The sequence below is a fragment of the Humulus lupulus genome, chromosome 3 (genome assembly GCF_963169125.1).
Source record: "Humulus lupulus chromosome 3, drHumLupu1.1, whole genome shotgun sequence".
NCBI lineage: Eukaryota > Viridiplantae > Streptophyta > Magnoliopsida > Rosales > Cannabaceae > Humulus > Humulus lupulus.
In genome coordinates this window covers 148,347,128-148,363,031 of record NC_084795.1, presented here as the reverse complement: position 1 = coordinate 148,363,031, position 15,904 = coordinate 148,347,128, and the positions used below count along the sequence as shown (strand labels likewise).

The window sequence follows — 15,904 nt, the reverse complement described above, 5'->3', positions numbered from 1 at the left end:
GAGAATAAAAATAAACCAATTATGATTTAAAAATAAGTTGTAAAAGAAAGATTATTAAGATACTAGAATCTACAAAATGTAAGTGTAATAATACTTATTAGTATATTGACTCCCAAGTTTTAGTGATAGTTAAAATAAGTCAAACTATCATTTTCCAAATAGATTTATAATTTTAAGCACAAACTATTTCTAAAAAGATACAATTTTTCTTCATCAAAAAAGTATAATTTCAAAGTATTTAATGTGAATCAACCTAATGAAACAACAAAAAATCAAATAATATTATTCATAAGGCAAAACATAATATTTTTGTTCTAAGCATTGGATGTGTACAATTTAATGACATATCTTACACAAAGAATATTATGTTTTACAAAATGAAGAATAAAGTACAATATTATCTAACAATCCAAAATATGAGATATTAAAGATGAAAGACATATATGAAGAAGAAAAATCCATAAATTTTGTTGCATTACAAGGGAAATCAACATACAACATAAATATTATCTAGTTACAAGTTGCTTCATCATGACCTTAATAATCTTATGAAAAAGATTAGAAGCACATAACTAGAATAGAAATTACAAAATAAATAAAATACATACTTGAAAATGCTCTTGAAAAACACTAAAATGGAAGAGAGAATGGTAGAAAAGATGATGATTACCCAAAAATTAAGCACACGAAATGGTCTTGACATTGCATATTTATAGCCAAAATGAGAGCACTAAAATAATCAACTTAAATTAATTAAATTGATTAGATTAATTAAATAAAGTAAATATGGCAAGTATGGGTAAATTTTAGGGTGTCATGATGAATTTGTAGTGAAAATGTGTAGATAAGTTGGGTAAAAAATGGCAATTTTAGAAAAAAGGGGACAAGGGAACATTGATGCCTTTGTTGGGCTAAAAAAGAAACATAAAAAGGTGGCTTGGTGGCTAATGGCAATGGTGGGCCGAAAAGGGGCTGCAGACTGGGAGGTGCTTTGGTGGGCCTGGGCTGCTTAATGCTGCTGGGAGAGGTAGCTGGGCATGGGTTGATTAGCAGGTAGGCCCAGGAGGAGCTTCGGGCTGGGTCGTGGGGCTTGGGCCAGGGGCTGGGAGGTGCCATTTGCCAGCTTATTTCCTCTTAAAAATGCCATAATTCTCCTTTCATCACAACTTTATTCTCTTTTCTTTATTTTTCTACTTCAAGCACCTTAAATGTAATAAATTTCCTACAAAATAAATTAAATCATAATCAAATAATTTCAATTATAAAATGAGTCATAATAATTCTTTGAAAGTATTAGTTAAAACTTATTTACTTAAACATTTAAGCTCAAAAGTGCATCTTTTTACTTTTAACTTAACAGTACTAATTTCAAATAATTAAACTATAACAAATTATAATAAAATATCTATAAAAACATATAAAAATCTAAAAAATTACAATAAGACTAATAAATTCAAAATTACTTAAAAACATAATAAGTTACTTAAAAACTCAAAGACTAAGCGACAATTAGTATAAAAATGTGGTAAAATAACTCTATTTTGTAGAGTTATCACACCCTTAAACTTAAAGTTTTGCTAGTCCTCAAGCAAAAGAAAAATTAAAACACATATTTTTTTATTGGTGATATAAAGAGGATTTTCTTAAAAATTGCACAATGAAAATAATTCTAAAAAATTATTATGGATAAAAGTTAAGCTTATGTAATTAATTAAATTATCAATTTTTCTTTTAAAAAGAGGTTTTCATTAAAATTATTTTTCACTTAAACTTATAGGAAATAATAGTGTTCTTGTTATGAAAAATATAATATTTGTTACAAGCAAAATTGACCCAATAATTAAAGACAAAGCTTAAAAATTATTCATATTTTTTAAGAGAATTAAATTCAAACTCAATCAAGATTTTTTATCATTGAAAATGAAAAATATCGCCAAATTTTTTTATTATAATTTAATAATTATTTTTTTGGTTTTTTTTTTAACAAAACAATACAAAACACAATAAAACAATATATATATATTTTCAAAACAAACTTAACACAATTCTACCCTTATATTCAACATAATGACTGGTAAGCAACCATTAAACTCACCACCCCCAAACTTAATTTAAGCATTGTCCTCAATGTGTTAAAATATAAATATAAATTAAAATTTACAAGAGGTTAGAGTTTAGAATGGTCGTACCTCATCCTGGTGCAACGTCAAGAGAGCAAGAAAACACTTAACAAAAAGTATAACACTCAAAAGTAAACACGAAAGCAAGCACACAAAAATAAACACACAAAACACATAAACACAAGTTACAAAGAGTAATTTCAAGCAATCAAATAACTTGGTAAATAGGATCCTCAAGGAGGATTTCATCAACTTCATCGGTTTTTTAATTCTAAAAATAGTTTTAACTTTTGTCCATTAACTTTAAAAATATCACCATTGTTAGGATTTTCAATTTCGATAGCTCCATGTGGAAAAACAACTCGAACAATATAAGGACCGTCCACCTAGAGCGTAATTTTCCCAGGAATAAATGCAAACGAGAGTTGTATATAAAGACTTTTTGACCTGGAGAAAAATCTTTTCTCAAAATATTTTGTCATGGTAAAATTTCATACGATCCTTATATTTTTTTGAATAGTCATATGCATCATTCCTAATTTTGTCTAGCTCATTCAATTGAAGTTTTCTTTTCTCACCTTCCTTGTCTAAAGAAAAGTTATCTGCTTAATTGCCCAAAAGGCTCTATGTTCTAACTCAACAGGTAAGTGGCACGCCTTCCCATACACAAGCCTGTAGGGTGACATGCCAATGGACATTTTGTACGTGGTACGATACGCCCATAATGCATCAGTGAGTCTTAAGGACCAATCTTTCCTAGTTGGATTCACAGTTTTTTCTAAAATGTGCTTAACTTCCCCATTAGACACTTCGACTTGACCACTAGTTTGTGGGTGATATGGTGTTGAGACTTTATGTGTAATTCCATATTGTTTCATCAAATGTTCAAATGGCTTATTCCAAAAGTGTGTACCTTTATCACTAATGATAGCACGTGGTGAACCAAAACGGGAAAATATATTTTCTTTCAAAAACCGAAGCACAACTTTGTGGTCATTAGTGTGGCATGCAATAGCTTCAACCAATTTAGACACATAATCAACTCCAACAAGAATATACAGATTACTAAAAGAGTTAGGAAATTGTCCCATAAAATTAATGCCCCAAACATCAAAAATGTCAATAATAAGAATAGGATTTAAATGCACCATGCTTCTTTTAGTTAAACCTCCTAACTTTTGGCAACGTTCACAAGCTTTACAATAAACATATGTATCATGAAAGATAGTAGGCCAATAAAAACCACATTGTAAAACTTTAGCAGCTGTTTTCTTACCACTAAAATATCCTCCACATGCATGATCGTGACAAAAAGATATGATTTTAGATTTGTCACAATTTGGAATGCATTTTCTAATTATTTGATCAGGGTAATATTTAAATAAGTAAGGATCTTCCCATATAAAAATTTTCACCTCAGAATAAAATTTAGATTTTTCATGCTTAGACCAATGACATGGTATTTCTTTAGTGACCAAATAATTAACAATATTAACATACCAACGCAAGAAACATGCATCAATTGTTCATCAGGAAAAGTTTCAGTGATAAGAGTGGAGTCATGTATAGTTTCAACAACTAGTCTAGATAAATGATCAGCAACAACATTTTTAGATCCCTTTTTATCACGTATTTCTAAGTCAAATTCTTGTAAAAGTAGGATCCAACGAATCAAACGAGACTTAGCATCTTTTTTTGACAAGAGATATTTTAATGCAGCATGATCAGAATAGACAATAATTTTAGACCCTAACAAATAAGATCTAAAATTCTCCAATCCAAAAACAACAGCAAGTAATTCTTTCTCGGTTGTGGAATAATTTAATTGAGCATCATTTAAATTTTTGCTAGCATAGTAAATTACATGAGGTATTTTTTCAAGTCTTTGTCATAAGACAACACCTATAGCATAATTAGAAGCATCACACATTATTTCAAAAGGTATTTTCCAATCAGGGGGTCGAATAATGTGTGTTGTAGTCAATAAATTTTTCAATTTTTCAAAGGCAACATGGCAATTATTATCAAAGACAAAAGCATTTTCTTTTCCAAGTAAATGGCATAAAGGCCGAGAAATTTTGCTAAAGTCTTTTATAAATCTTCTATAGAAACCGGCATGGCCTAGGAATGATCTAATTTCTTTCATAGTTTTAGGTGGGGGAAGTTTTGAAATAAGATCAACTTTAGCTTTATCAACTTCTATTCCCTCAGATGAGATTACATGACCTAAAACAATTCCTTTTTTAACCATAACATGACATTTTTCCTAGTTAAGCACAAGATTTTTCTCTTTGCAACGAATTAAAACAAGTGAAAGATGGTGAAAACATTCATCAAAGGATGAACCAAACATAGAAAAATCATCCATAAACACTACAAGAAATCTTTCAACCATGTCAGAAAAAATTGAAATCATACTCCTTTGAAAAGTCACAGGTGAATTGCATAATCCAAAAGGCATGCGAAAAAAGGCAAAAGTTCCGAAAGGGCATGTAAATGTAGTCTTTTATTGATCTTCTGGGGCAATGGGGATTTGGTTATATCCCGAATACCCATCAAGAAAGCAATAATATGCATGGCCAGCTAAACGTTCAAGCATTTGATCAATAAAGGGTAATGAAAAATGTTCTTTTCTAGTAACATTATTAAGTTTTTTATAGTCTATGCACACTCTCCACTCCATTTGTACTCTAGTAGGGATTAATTCATTTTTCTCATTTTCAATAACTGTGATCCCAGACTTCTTAGGCACAACTTGAACTGGACTAACTCATTGACTATCAGAAATAGGGTAAATGATACCTATGTCTAATAATTTTATGACCTCTTCTCTAACTACTTCTTTCATATTTAGATTCAGCCTTCTTTGACATTCCCAAGAGGTTTTAGCATTCTCTTCTAGATGGATTCTATGCATACATATGGATGGGCTAATTCTTTTAATGTCTCCAATGGTCCAACCTATGGCCTCTTTATGTTTTCTATGGACATCTAACAATTTATCTTCTTGTTCATTATTTACGGCGGATGCTATGATAACAGGTAAGGTTTCAAACTCTCCTAGAAAAGCATATTTTAAATTTTCTGGCAAAGGTTTAAGGTCTAACTTTGGAGACTCAGAAATTGATTGAACGTGATCTAAGAGTGAAAAAGGTTCAACTTTGGTTTCATCTAAGGGTATAGACTCTAGCAAATAATTCTCATCATCATTAGAATCGTCAACATGCAAGTTCATACCAAAGTATTTTTCACAAAAGTCAAGTAAGTCATTTCTATCATTTTCACAAATACTATCTATCATGTTAAATTCATGCACTTCCTCACACTCAACAGATTTAGCAACATTAAAAACATTCAATTCAACAGTCATATTTGCAAAGGATAATTTCAAAATACCATTACGACAATTAATGATTGCATTAGATGTAGCTAAGAATGGTCTACCTAAAATGATAGGAATTTGAGAGTGCACATTTTCCATAGGTTGAGTATCAAGAACAATGAAGTTAGTGGGAAAATAAAATTTATCAACTTTGATCAAAACATCCTATATAACGCCTCTAGGAATTTTCACAGAACAATTGGCTAATTGAAGAGTTATAGAAGTAGGTTTTAGTTCACCAAGAACAAGTTGCTTATAAACAGAATAAGGCAATAAATTCACACTAGCACTCAAATCAAGTAAAGCCTTGTTAATAAAATGATCACCAATAATGCATGAAATTGTGGGACACCCAGGATCTTTATATTTAACAAGACTCTTATATTGAATAATGGAACTAGCTTGCTCAGTTAAAAATGCCTTTTTAGGAACCTTAGTGTTCCTTTTAACAGTAGAAAGATCCTTTAAGAATTTAGAGTAGGCAAGAATTTTTTTAATGGCATCTAAGAAAGGGATATTGATACTAACTTGTTTAAAAACTTCTAAGATGTCATTATATTGGCTGCCTTTTTTAATTGGAAGTAATCTTTGTGGGAATGAAGCTTTTGGAATGAAAGGATGGATTGAAGTTTCCTTGTTTGAAGAGTCATTGGCATTAGAACTAGAAGGCTGACTCTTTTCTTTTTCTTTTTCTTTTTCAACCTCGGGTATGTAATTGGGTTTGATAATGTTCTTTCCGGACCTAAGAGTTGAAATTGATTTGACTTCTCCATTATGACTAGACTTTCCTATCTCATATTGACCTTTTGAATTAGGGATAGGTTGACTAGGGAATGTTCCTTTTTCTCTATCAGCTAAAGCAGTAGCGAGTTGTCGCACTTGTTTCTCGAGTTTGGTAATTGATTGAGACTAATTTTGTAGGATTTGTTGAGTGGATTGGATAAATTGTTGTAAAGTATCTTCTAAGAAAGGTTTCCTTTGTTGAGGATGAGTTTGGTTTTGCGTGTTATATTGGTGCCCTTGATTCATTTGAGGTTGGTTTTGTCTCCAAGAAAAGTTTTGGTGGTTTCTCCAATTTGGATTATAAGTGGATGAAAATGGGCTATCATTTGGTTTTCCATAAGGATGAAGAACGCTGGCCTCCTCAGAAAAGGCTTCTTGGTAGGAAGGACATGGTTGGGAATTATGGCAAGGACTAGAACATATAGAACAAACATCTTTTCTTGGTTGTATTGGAGAATTTATAGTTTGGATTGTGGCTAAAAATTCTACTTTTCTCGCTAATTTGTCTAAGGATGTTCTTAAGTCTAATACAACTTTTACTTCATAATTTCCTCCTCTTTTTAGTGAATTAGTTGACCTAGACCTAGGATCAAAATAATTCCATTGTTGTGAATTGACAAACAAATCTTCAAGGGCCTCCCAAGCCTCTTGTCCTTGAAATTTTCAAAAATTTCAGGTATGCATAGATTGAATCATTTGACGATTAGAGGGAGTCAAACCATCATACATATATTTTACAAGTCTCCATTTTTCAAAACCATGATGAGGAGGACATTTTAATAATAAATCTTTAAATCATTCCCAACATTCATAAAACTCTTCATTATCTTTTTGAAAAAACTCGGAGATTTCTCTTCTTAGACTATCAGTTTTAGACATAGGAAAAAATTTCAGCAAGAATTTATTATAAAGGTGATCCCATGTAGTTATAGACCCCAAGGAAGGGAATTTAACAAAGCTTTTGATTGGTCTTTTAATGAAAAAGGGAACAATCTTAGTTTGACCGACTCATCAGAAAATTTTTGAAATTTAAATGTTGAGCAAATTTCTAAGAAATCTTTGACATGCATGTAAGGATCCTCTCTATCTAACCCATAACAAGATGGTAAAAATTGAATGATTGATTGTAACACCCTGGATAGCCAAGACCATTACACTGTGTGTTTATAAAGTGCTAGACTTGCTAATCAAGCTGTTTAATTTAAATCGTGTTATTGAAACTATAAAGGAACTAGGGTTAAAATGTTTTGGTCTCAAAAGTCACATTTTCATAAAGAACATTTTCTGTTTGCACGGGATCCCAAAAATGTTAAGTTTGAAACTGTTTACAAAAGATTCAAGGACTAAATACAGTGTTAGCCATATTAAGGCAAAACAGGCACTCTCTGTCCTGATCCACTCATCGGTCATGGCGACCGAACAGCTGGCTAAGTACATTCCACCCTGTAGCTCTCCATCTTAGGATTGGTCCAACTTGCCCTTGCCTTTACCTGCACCACGTAGCACCTGTGAGCCAAGGCCCAACAAGAAAACACAACAACAGAGCATAAGCAATCAACGGACAATTCAGTATCTCATATAGCATCACATATTCTTAATCATATCAATATTCAGAATGGTAAAGTATTCAGCATACTAAACATATCAATTCACACCAAATCACATATGATAACTAGGGTTAGCGCCCTCAGGCCGCACCCTCCGTTATCCCACTGACTTTGGCCCGCTTAAACTGAGCTCAGTGAATATTAAGCTGTCCTCGGCTACCAGTGGCCAAGCCGCGCCCTGTGCGCAAATATTGTGTACGGCACCCTTAGGCCGCTATCACATGTCCCATGGCATAATACCATCATTGACATAAAACAAATATCAGGAGCACTTAGTCCCATCACAAACATATAACCGAGTGCAGTTTTCTTACCTTTCGATTCGCTAGCTTTGATCACTTGACTCTTTGAGCACGATCCCTCTCGAGCCCTAGTGCTCACCTAAACACAATCATAGGTCAAAGTCATCGCCAAACATCAAGTCCAAAACCTAGCCTCGGGACCAATCCCGAGCCCCCGGGAAGTCCTAGTTCCACCAAACAAGGTGGTGGAATCGAACCCTGAACCTGAACCCTTGGTCAAAAACCCTTGTAAATAACCCTAAAATCCCTTTCTGGAAATAGGGCAGTGCTACAGCGCTCTAAAGAGGGCGCTACAGTGCTACAAGCAGAACCAAAATCCCCCAGGAAGCATGGCCTAGCGCTACATCGCCCAAAGGCTAGCGCTGTAGCGCTAGTCACAGACAGCCAACCTCCCAATTTCCTTTCCTGCGATTTCCTCAAACCAAACTCAACCAAAACTTCTCCAAACCTTCACCAAACTCAAAAACAAGCTTATTAACACATTCCACTCATCCTAAACACCCTAAATACTCAAAACCCAAGCACATGCATCCCTAATCTCAAAATTCACCATAGCCACTTCTAGACTTCAAAACTCAGCAGAAACTAGTTAAAACATCAAAGTTAAAAGCTCAGAATTTATACCTTTGATGGAAATTCGACCTCAAGTTGCCTCTAGACCTCCTTAGCTTGCTCTTCCTCAACCCTTGGCTCCAACTTCCCTAAAATTCCCCGTCAACACAGCTTAGATACCTTTGCTAAAAACCAAAACCAGAACTGAAGGAACTACAAAATTTTACCTCAAGTGATGGCCTATCCTTGCTAAACCCTTACCAAATCCTCAAGCTTAGCTCAGAAACCTTATGGCTTAGTTGACCTAGCTCTCCTCTGAATTTTGTTCCAAGAAGACACAAAGTTTTCCTCCCTTTCTCTTTTCTTTCTTTTGCTTCTTTTCTTTCTTTCCTCAGACTTCTATAGTATTCTACCATTTCCACTAACATAAAGCCTCAGTAATACCTATCTTTTAAAAAGCCAAATGACCTTAATGCCCTCCCTTTTAATTCTAAATCCTTTAATCTACTTAGGGGCATTTTAGTCATTTTACCCAATCCCTGCTAATTCCTCGAGTGTCTCTAATATTTTCGCTTACCTCCCGATACCTAATTAATCACCAATTATATTCCTCGATGTCAAAATAGACTCCACTATACTCACTAAATTCCCATTTATACCCCCAGACTCACCCCGAGCCGGGTATAACTCCCCGCCATGACTTTTTCGCTAATCTGCTCACTAGGATCGTCTTGAGTCACAGATCACAGATATATCCACATAATAATGTGGTCTCAATAATGATCACATATATGTATACAGTTATGCCCATAATGGCCAAAATTACGATTATGCCCTTCTAACCTAATCAGGACTCACATGCATACTAATACACATAGTCATGCATCTCAAATATTCAAATAGTCATATAACATGCTTTAAATCATTAATCATGCATTTTACTCATTAAAGTCACACATAATTCCCATTATTCCCTCCAGGCACACTAATCAAGGCCCTTAAGCCTTATTAGCGAATTTGGATCGTTACATTGATGGTTTAAGCTCAAAATGGGTAGCAGAAGTGGTAGGAAGAACAATACACGAATGAGCATTAGATGAAATAGGTGCAAAATACTCAAGCAATGTTTTTTCAGGCACATCATTTTCATCAACAGGATTTCTAGTAATATTAGCAATTGGTTTCATGGTGCTCAAATTTTTACTAACACTTTCAATTTCAAACAAAGATAAACGTCTTTTTACTAATCGAGATTTAGAGTTACGTTCCCAATGATGCATACAATTTTCACAAACAAGGCAACAAAGATGATCTCAAACAAACAATTTTCTGATGTGGAAGATCAGTTAAAATCGCAACCATAGAGCACACTTAGAATTTTTAGAGATTTCACAACAATATAATTTGTATGGTTTACTTGTCCCCAGGCCTATTTGATTCCACTTACTCATACGCTACTAACAACTCCCCGAGGTTAATTAGTAGAGGCGGATTGGGAATTTTGTTCAAATTTCCTTTAAGAAAAAATTGCTTATGGTGAAAGGACTAGATTTAGGTTTTTTTTTTTTTTTTTTCAAGTATTTTTTCACAATTACACAATAATATGATAAACGAAAAAGAAAAATTAGGTAAAATTAAATAAGACTATAAAAAATTAGGCAAGAGTAGGGAGGCATAGCATGCCATCAACCATAACCAAAATGAGGTAAAAGTTAGGAGGCACAAGTGTCATCAATTAAAACATAAGATAAAAGACTATGAGGAAAAATTGCTATCAACTAGTAAATTGCACAAAAATATAACAATAAGATAAATAAAGAAAGTTACAACAAAGGTTAGGAGGCACAAGTTCCATCAACTATAAAAATTAAAAAGATAGATTGATAGGAGGCACAAGTGCCATCAACCAAAAAAAAAAAAAATATATAAATATATAAGATTTTTTTATGGGTGGTAGAACCGTCCTAAATTTTCTTTTAAACTATTTTTTTTTATATAAATATATATTTTTTGTATGTTTGTATATATAGTTTTTTTTAAGTGCAAAAATTAAAATAACTAGTAGAAGAATTCACTAACCTTGAGAAAAAGTTCGTTTCTTTTCTTGCAACTCCCCGGCAACGGCGCCAAAAACATGATGAACCCAAAATGGGTATGTTTTAAATATTTAAAACTCGCAAGCGCACGAATTGTATATGAAGTATAGTGTTCGTGTAAGCACGATGTCGAACCCAAATGAGTTGTCTAAAATAAAAAAGAAAACTATTTTAAACCAAAATTAAAAATTCTAACCTAGCTCTAAAGCTTGATGAGATTTAATGTCATGGACATAAAATAAAAGATTTAAAGTAAAGCTATTTAAGAGAATAAAAATAAAACAATTATGATTTGAAAATAAGTTGTAAAAGAAAGATTATTAAGATACTAGAATCCACAAAATGTAAGTTTAATAATACTTATTAGTATATTGATTCCCAAGTTTTAGTGATAGTTAAAATAAGCCAAACTATCATTTTCCAAATATATTTATAATTTTAAGCACAAACTGTTTCTAAGAAGATAGAATTTTTCTTCACTTTTCAAAAAAGTATAATTTCAAAGTATTTATTGTGAATCAACCTAATGAAACAACAAAAATCAAATAACATTATTTATAAGGCAAGACATAATATTTTTGTTCTAAGCATTGGGTGTGTACAATTTAATGACACATCTTAAACAAAGAATATTATGTTTTGAAAAATGAAGAACAAAGTGCAATATTATCTAACAATCCAATATATGAGATATTAAAGATGAAAGACATATATGAAGAAGAAAAATCCATTAACTTTGTTGCATTAAAAGGGAAATCAACATGCAACGTAAATATTATCTACTTACAAGTTGTTTCATCATGATCTTAATAATCTTATGAAAAAGATTAGAAGCACATAACTAGAATAGAAATTACAAAATAAATAAAATACATACTTGAAAATTCTCTTGAAAAACACTAAAATGGAAGAGAGAATGGTAGAGAGAAAATGGTAGAAAATATGATGGTTACCCAAAAATTAAGCACACCAAAATGGTCTTTAAATTACATATTTATAGCCAAAATGAGAGCATTAAAATAATCAACTTAAATGAATTAAATTGATTAGATTAATTAAATAACGTAAATATGGCAAGTAGGGGTAAATTTTAGGGTGTCATGATGAATTTTGTAGTGAAAATGTGTAGATAAGTTGGGTAAAAAATGGCAATTTTAGAAAAAAAGGGGAAAATGGAACATTGATGCCTTTGTTGGGCTCAAGAAGAAACATAAAAAGGTGGCTTGGTGGCTAATGGCAATGGTTGGCCGAAAAGGAACTGAGGCTGGGAGGTGCTTTGGTGGGCTTGGGCTGCTGAATGCTGCTGGGCGTGGGTCGATTAGCAGGCGGGCCCAGGAAGAGCTTTGGGCTGGGCCATGGGGCTTGGGCCAGGGGCTGGGAGGTGCCATTTGCCTGCTTATTTCCTCTTAAAAATGCCATAATTCTCCTTTCATCACAACTTTATTATCTTTTCTTTATTTTTCTACTTCAAGCACCTTAAATGCAATAATTTTCCTACAAAATAAAATAAATCATAATAAAATAATTTCAATTATTAAATGAGTCATAATAATTCTTTGAAAGTATTATTAAAACTTAATTTACTTAAATATTTAAGCTCAAAAGTGCATCTTTTTACTTTTAACTGAACAATACTAATTTCAAATAATTAAACTATAAAAAATTATAATAAAATATCTATAAAAACATATAAAAATCTAAAAAATTACAATAAGACTAATAAATTCAAAATTACTTAAAAACATAATAAGTTACTTAAAAACTCAAAGACTAAGTAACAATTAGTATAAAAAATGTAGTAAAATAACTCTGTTTTGTAGAGTTATCACGTGCCCCCGTGAACCCGAAAATCCTTGGGTTTCTTCAACGTTTTTCCCAACCAAACTCAGCAGAAATCATCCCAAATGTGTGCCAAAGCTAGAATCAAGCCTAAAACTCTCAACCCCACATCATAAACAACACAAACATCCTGGAATCTACAATAAATCCTCAATCCAACTCAGAATGAAAGCTAGAGCTAAACTCAGCCAAAGCATTATCCAAACCTAGAAATTCACAAAGAAATTCAAATTGTATAGCTTACCTCAACAGAGATTCGACCTCTATGTTGAACCCCAGTAGTCCTAGCCTCCACCCTCTTCAATTCCTTAGCTATATCTTCAGATTTTTTCCCAGCTCAAGCCCAGGCTTTCCTCAAGTTTTTCCTTCAGCCTCAAAGCATTCAAACGGGAGATGTGCAAACTGACTAAGGAGAGAGAGAGAGGGAGAGAGAGAGAGAGAGAGAGAGAGAGAGAGAGAGAGAGAGAGAGAGTCTGCCTTTTCCTTGTGTCCACAGGCTTCTAATGAGCCTATCCATTTACAAAAAGACCACATCGCCCCCCCTAAGTATACCCTTAACTTGAAATGGCCCCAAGGGCAAAATCGTCATTTGCCACATTTCTCGCTAATTCCTTGAGTAGTCCTATAGATTCCCAATTAATCTCGACTTTCCCATTTAATCACCAAATACTTACTCATTACTCAATAAACATAAAAACATATTCTAAGTTCCCAAAATACCCCTAAGCTCACCCCAAGCCAAGTATTATTCCCCGCTGTGACTATTCCGCCAATCCGCTCACTAGGACCGCCTCGAGCCGTATACTGCAAATATATCCACATTATAATGTGGTCTCAATAATTTCTCACATATAATCACATTTATGCCTGCAACAGGCCAATATTACAAGTATGCCCTTATTATCAAGAATGGGCCCACATGCATATTTAATACTCATAAACATGCATCTAAATATATTCATATCTTTATATATATCATGCATGCCACATAGTCATGCATTTAACCAGTTATTCACACATATATCCAATTATGCCCTCCCAGTATGCTAATCAAGGCACTAAACTCTATTAGCATTTTTGGGACGTTACACTCACTCTAGCCAGAGTGTATACCTTGACCCAAACTGAAGCTGAGGCTAGTCCCTCGGTCATGACAGGTCAGATTTCTAGTGCTGGTTCTTCATTCACTGCATTGATTGATTCAGAAGCTACTCATTCATTTGTATCTGCTAGAGTGATAGACCATTTGTGTAGACCTTATGATCTGTATGCGAGGGGATTTAGAACATTGTTACCAACGAGGGAAATGGTAGTCTCTAGGAGGTGGGTTAGAGTGTTACCTGTGGAGATAGACAGTAGGGATTTGTCTGTGGATCTGATTGAACTGGTGATGAATGATTTTGATATGATTTTGCAGATGGATTGGTTGGCAAAGTATGGGGTAACGATAGATTGCAAGAGAAGGATGGTAACTTTTGAGCTGGAAGGAGAGGAGCCCTTTGTGTTTGTGGGGGCGATGAGTGGATCACGAGTACCTATGATCTCTGCATTGAGAGCTAGGGACCTGTTGCTAGAAGATTGCATAGGATTCCTAACAAACATAGTAGATACCTCTAAGGTTGTTTCATTTGGACCCGTGAGACTAGATTGGTGTGTGAGTTTCCTGATGTGTTTCCAGAAGACCTGCCAAAGTTGCCACCACACCGAGAGATCGAATTTGTCATAGAATTGGCACCAGGAGCAGAACCAGTATCAAAGGCACCTTATAGAATGGCTCTAGTAGAGTTAAAGGAACTGAAGATTCACTTGCAGGAATTACTAGGTCCAGGATTCATTAGACTTATCTTTTCACTGTAGGGTGCTCCAGTGTTGTTTGTGAAGATGGATGGGTCCTTAAGAATGTGCATCGATTATCGAGAGCTAAATAAGTTGACTATTAAGAATAAGTACCCACTGCCTAGGATTGATGACTTGTTTGATCAGTTATAAGGAAAGACAATATTTTCTAAGATTGACCTTCAGTCTGGCTACCATCAATTGAGGATTCAGGAAGAGGATATACCAAAGACCACGTTCCGTACGAGGTATGGACATTACAAATTCTTGGTCATGTCTTTTGGGTTAACCAATGCTCCAGCAGCCTTCATGGATTTGATGAATAGGGTATTCAAGGATTATTTGGATAAGTTTGTAATTGTGTTCATTGATGATATACTTGTTAATTAGTGCCCAAAAATACACATTTATTGATTTTAATAGTGAAAATAAATTAAGTTTTAATAAATATTTTCATGGAGTTAATATGATTTAATTTATAAATAAAAATATTTAATTTATTTTATTTTGTAGGATTTAATTGGTATTTTTGGCACTTGGAAACAAAGGAAAAAAAAGAGAAAGAATGAAAAAGTTGGCATTTTTGAAGTATAAAAGCCCAAGAGTAAAGTTGGTATTTTTGTAATCCAAAAGCTCAAAAAATAGCCCAGCCCGTTGCCTTCTCCCATCTCCCTCGCCTGCCACTTGGCGCATCCCATGCCTGACACCTGTCCGCGCCCATGCATCCTCCAACAGCCAGTGCCTGGAGCCCTAACGACCCGCCTGCCCGACCCACTTGCTGCCAAGGTTTTTCTTCAGCTCCAGCCGTGACAAGTGGTGTGCTCCCATTGATTGCGACTGGGTCAACACCACCAGCCCATTTTGTATGCTCTTTGGGTCTTGGACCTTCCATTTTGAGCTTTAAATCTCACATTTTGTGGTGTTTTAGAAAAATGGGCATGTTGACCATTCACTAAAATAGCTAGGCTAATATTAATAATAAGATTTGATTTTTAAAAATCATATTTTATTATTAATATTTCAGATTTATTTTGTAAACCCCATTTGTAGTTTAATTTCTTTTTAGTCATTCTCTCTTTCCATAAATAGGGACTCTTCTTGCACATTTTGTATGTAATTTTTAGAGTAAAGAAACTATAACAAAATTTCTACTCACTTTCTTCTCATACTTTCTTCTTAGAGTTTTGTGAGAATCATAAGCATAATGGCCTAATCTTCCTAGGAAGGTTAGAGATGATTCCATATGCTAGCGAAATTATTTTGCTACTTTGATTTACTATGTTCTTAATATAATGCATTTGAGTTGTTTATGTTCTTTCATCCTTATCTTTATTTTTTGTTATCTTTATTTACTTGTGCTAATAGTATATAGGACTAGTCATGCTCT

The 15,904-nt window shown here is 33.7% G+C and overlaps 1 non-coding gene across 1 annotated transcript; it reads left to right on the top strand.

Moving 5' to 3' along the window:
* The first annotated feature begins 7,039 nt into the window (after positions 1–7,039).
* LOC133827892 (small nucleolar RNA R71) lies at positions 7,040–7,149 on the top strand. The gene has a single exon (XR_009890541.1). It is a non-coding gene; the product is annotated as a small nucleolar RNA R71 (small nucleolar RNA).
* The last annotated feature ends 8,755 nt before the right edge of the window (positions 7,150–15,904 follow it).